General features: G+C 41.8%; 1 long non-coding RNA gene across 1 annotated transcript in view; it reads left to right on the top strand.

Annotated features, from left to right (window-relative positions):
* LOC311227944 overlaps positions 1–2,281 on the top strand; it is an 11,816-nt gene extending 9,535 nt beyond the window's left edge. The window contains exon 3 of the long non-coding RNA XR_014619653.1: positions 1–2,281. This exon is cut by the window's left edge and continues 671 nt beyond it. This is a non-coding gene — a long non-coding RNA (uncharacterized lncRNA).
* Positions 2,282–5,142: the final 2,861 nt, after the last annotated feature.

Raw genomic sequence — 5,142 nt, 5'->3', positions numbered from 1 at the left:
GCGCAGTGGGCAAGGCGCTCGCAACGAATGCTGGAGACTAGGCTCGAACAGGATGCTTCCTGTTCGAGCCCCGCTCTCCACATTGCTTTCAGTTTAGCTGGTCGTCCACAGTAATACACATTGGCCGTATTACGGGGAGGGAAACTGAAGGGTGGGGATCGGGCATTGTGGACAGCGACTCCTACAGGTCGGTTGGTGCGCCTGCACAGTAGAATCAAGAAGCGACGGGGGCGGGGCCCCTCCAAAGCCCAGACCCCCGACGCTGAGAGATCGAGCTGCGCAGGTGGAAAGATGCGACTGCTGTTACCTCGAGTATCGGAGGGGACTCGTGCTATGTATGACTTAGTCCACATTGCAGCCGGCTTGTGGGAGGCAAGAAACAACGTTCGAAGACAGGGGAGGGTTGAATTGGACGATATGAAAATTGGGATGGGAGAAAATATAGAAAATGGGAGAAAAAGTGGATAAAAAAAAAAAAAAACATTTGACCGTATTTTTTTTTAAAGCGCATATTAGAAAACCTCACAAAGAAACTTAAACTAAAACTTGTTTTTTTCTTTCGCAACAAACAATGCTTTTCTTTTGAGGCCAGAAAGAAACTTGTTCAAGCCACTTTCCTGTCTGTAATTGACTATGGTGACATAATATATAGTCATGCTGCCTCACTGCTAAAAAGGCTAGACAGTGTGTACCCTGCTTCTCTCTCTTCATCACTAGTGTGTATCATGTTTCTCTCTTCATCACTAGTGTGTACCCTGCTTCTCTCTCTTCATCACTAGTGCCAAAGGGCTTACTCACCACTGTGTGCTTTACCAAATGGTGGGATGGACCTCTCTGTACGTACGGAGGAAATCACACATGTTTGTTTTTATATATAAGGCCGTCCTAGGGAAGCTTCCCCTATATCTTTCCAATCTAATTAGCTTTTCCTCTAGCAGCTACCATACCAGGTCCACAAGATGGCTATACTTTTAAAAAACCAGAGAATAAACACTGAACTAGGAAGAAGAGCTTTTTCAAGCTTCGCACCTTGGGCATGGAATGGGCTACAGGACCATATCCACTTAGACACCCCGGTCTCTCTCTGCGAATTTAAATCTTTATTACATAACTTCCTACAAGAAGAATGTCGCTGCTTTCTGTAGTCAGGTCCCAACTGCAAAACTGCAAAATTACTGTATTACCCTGTATTCTACTGTCATACACTTTTACTATCATGTAGACTATTCTGTTTTGTGTTTTTGTGTTTACATGTGATGTATTGTATATTGTATACATGCACTTTTATTATGTTCTTGTGTGATGTACCGCACATTTGATTGCCGTCTGATATATTGCAATCTTGGCCAAGTCTCCCTTGCAAAAGAGATCTTGTATCTCAATGGGACTTCCTGGTTAAATAAAGGTTAAATAAAAAAAATATAAATATGATAATAAATGAAATAATAAGCGGCCAGTTAACAAGCACTTTAAAGGGAACGTAAATAAAGTATTGACCACAGGAAGAAAGGTACACAATGTACGTTATGTTATATATATATATAATATATTTACTTACTGTCTAAGTAACATATTTACATTTCGGATCGGCAAAAGTCCAAAACAAACGACCACCACTAGATTGAGCCATCCATCCACCCTGATACACTGAACACAGCAATACTGTGATAATTATGCTGATTCGTTTGAACGGTTATGGTAGAAAGTTATAGTGATGGTTATGGTTGGTTTAAGGTAACAGTGTGGTTAGGGTTGGGGTTAGTGTTTGGGTGAGGCTATCAGAAAAGTGTGTAATATATGTACTTATTTGTAAATATGTCAGTATATTACTTATTTGTAATATGTACATATTGTACGTTTTCGTAAATACATCAATATATTACTTGGCTATAACATAATGTACAGTATCTTTTACCTGTGGTGGATAAGTACTTTATTTACTTGTTTTCCGTGAGATGGGGCTGGCAGAGGAGAGGGGCGGGACCAGGATACTGCTGCTGGAGCGTTGTGTCTAACGCCCTGTCAATCAACCCTAATAGCACTTGGAATATTCATATGATTGATGATGAGATGTCTCTAACGCTGTCTTCTGTCATTATTAAACATGTGATGATGATGATGAGACCTCTCTAACGCTGTCTTCTGTCATTATTAAACATGTGATGATGATGATGAGACCTCTCTAAAGCTGTCTTCTGTCATTATTAAACATGTGATGATGATGATGATGAGACCTCTCTAACGCTGTCTTCTGTCATTATTAAACAGCTGTGTCACCAGTCTTGTCTTGTCTTCATTGAGCCTCTTGACCTCATGCCCTTCTGCCTATATTTAGAGTATATACAGCACTATTGTATATTTACAGTATTTACAGCACTATTGTACATGCTATCATACAGAGTTATATGGGTATAGTATGAGGTAGGTAGTTATGATTACAGTGTAGGGCAGCAGGTAGATATACATTCAGTATAGGCAACAGTATAGAGTATGGATAACGGAGCCTATACTCAATCTATACCTATCTACTGCCTTCACTGTCTACAACTGCCTTACACTGTAATCATAACTACCTCAAACTATAGGCTACCCATATACCTTCACCCAGACATTTGCACTCTGGTTGGATGCCAAACTTATTTCCTTTGTACTGTACTTGTGCTGTATGATGACAATACATTTTAATCTAATCTAAAATGTCACAATATAAGTCAAGTTCAAGCTAAAAAAAAAGTCACTCTGGAGTCCAATCTTCTATGAATTACATTTATTTGACACTTCATCCTATGGGCAGCTGACCAGACAGAACAGTTCCACGCAGGTCACTTTTTCGTATTTGTTGTGGTTACTTTTTGTGGTTACATTTTGTACATTTTCATGTGTACCAGCCCAATGTCTGTTAAAAAATATATAGATTTGAATCGGAATGACCATTCTATTAATTCAAGTTCTATGATATACCCCTCCCCATTTCTCTCTTCTCTCCCTCTACTGTCCTGTGCAGATTATCGGATAATCTTTTAACGCAAACCCCAGATGGCAAAGTGACATGGATTCAATGTTGAAATTACGTCAGAATCATTGTTTTAATTGAGATTGAAAATTCTATTTTTAATCAACGTTGAATCCAGAGGGTTACAGACCTTTTCTAACTTGACAACGTAAACATTATAAATGGGCCTCTGTTTACTTCCTGTTGTAGTGCTGACAGGAAATGACCCGGGTTAGGGTGACCCAAAGCTGTTCCCCTAGCAACAGAACAGCGACAGAGTTCTTCTGAAAATAATTGTTGCAGTTGTGGAATTTCCTGTTGGCAGTGTTTGCTAACATCAACAGCTGACCCCGGACCTGTGGTCTTTGGCTGGTCGGAAACATTTTGAGCGCTCCCCGCGCGACGCAACTATAGCCTTCCCTAATGTTGGGCTCACCCACCGCCTATGACTACACGCCCACACTCTGCCTGGTGCTGACAGGTCCCTCAGCCATTGATGTCCCCCTGATCCCAGCCCCCACCACAATAGTTCCTCCATGTACTATAGTATTGCAATTGGGCTAGGATCACATAATAATAATTGTGTCAAAAACTCCCTGTCAGAATTAGTAGGCCCACTAAATGTGCAAGTGCTAGTGTCAGTAAATATGCAGGTGCTACTATTGTGAGTAACTTCGTCACAATACCTCTTCAACCTCTACACCTTGTTAGGACTGCTGCAGTCATCACCCCAGTCCCTCCCCTTACGCCACTACATTTCAAGAATCGAAAGGGCCTTGGATTAATCCATCTAAATATTAGAAGTCTACTTAAAAACCTTGACCATATAACTATTCTAGTTGAACAGACAACCCCAGATATTTTGGTTTTGGGTGAAACTTGGCTTGGAAAGAATATTGATGACTCAGATTTGGCTCTTTGTAATTATAGTCTATTTAGAATGGACCGTATAGTAATACCGTAATATTGTATTGCACTATCTCAGGACTTTAGCATGTCTATTTTATCATGCCCATTTTATGTCTTTTTATTACCTGTTTTATTGTCTATTTTATTATTAGTATTATTGCACAATCAAAGCGGGCGGCATGGCCACCCGCATTTCACTGTATGCCCTGGTATGTATGTGACAAATAAACCTCTTGATTCTTGAATCTTGAATCTAGGCAAAGGGTGGGGGAGGTGGGGGAGTAGGAATTTATGGCAAGTCTAGTCTTCCAGTGACAATTGGGTTAGGGTTAGTTAATGGGTTAGTTAATGGGTTAGTTAATGGGTTAGTTAATGGGTGACCTACATTTGAATTGGCTAAGTGATGTTTCTTTGCAGCTTAAAGATTTAATGTGTGGCTTAAACTTAAGCCAATTGATAGTAGCACCAACTAGGCCAAACCTCAAAAGATCACTCTAAGTCCACTCTGATATACCTTATTTTCACTAATAAGGTTGATAAATATCCTTCTAGTGGTGTTTTTTTCCTTTTTTTTTCCTTCTATCTCCCCCCCCCCCCCTCCTTTTTCCGATTTTTCTCCCAACCCACTGTTAGTCGTTATGCCAATTCCCAACCATTTTCCTGGTTGTTGCGCACCCCCCCCCCCTACTGTTGGTCCGGGAGGCCGGAGACTGTCGCATGCTTTCCTCCGACACATGTGCAGCCAGCCGGCAGCCAGCCTGGCAGAGCGGACTCTCACTGGGAGTGTGTAACGTGTGGAAGGTCACACTACCTCCCTCCAGATCCTTCCCTCGCTGTGCAGGCGCCCCGACCAAACTGTAGGAGTCGCTGTTTACAACGACCAGGACCCACCCACCGGCTTTCCCACCCTCTAACACGGCCAATTGTGTTAGTGTGAGCGACCAGCCAAGCTGGTAGCAACGCCGAGAGCTGGGCTCGAACTTCTAGTGGTGTTTTTGAGCTAGCTGTGAGCGATTGTCCTATTGCTTGTTTAAGGGATGTGCATTTAAGGAAGTCAGGGTCTCAAAGAGGAATTATTAAAAACTTTGATACAGAGAGGTTTATGGGTGAGTTCTGTTAACACTTTGATACAGAGAGGTTTCTGGGTGACGTTGATACAGAGAGGTTTCTGGGTGACGTTGATATAGAGAGGTTTCTGGGTGACGTTGATACAGAGAGGTTTCTGTGTGACGTTGATACAG

The sequence above is a fragment of the Notolepis coatsorum genome (genome assembly GCF_963971535.1).
Source record: "Notolepis coatsorum genome assembly, chromosome: 5".
In the NCBI taxonomy this organism is placed as follows: Eukaryota; Metazoa; Chordata; class Actinopteri; order Aulopiformes; family Paralepididae; genus Notolepis; species Notolepis coatsorum.
This window is presented reverse-complemented; position numbering and strand designations above follow the sequence as displayed.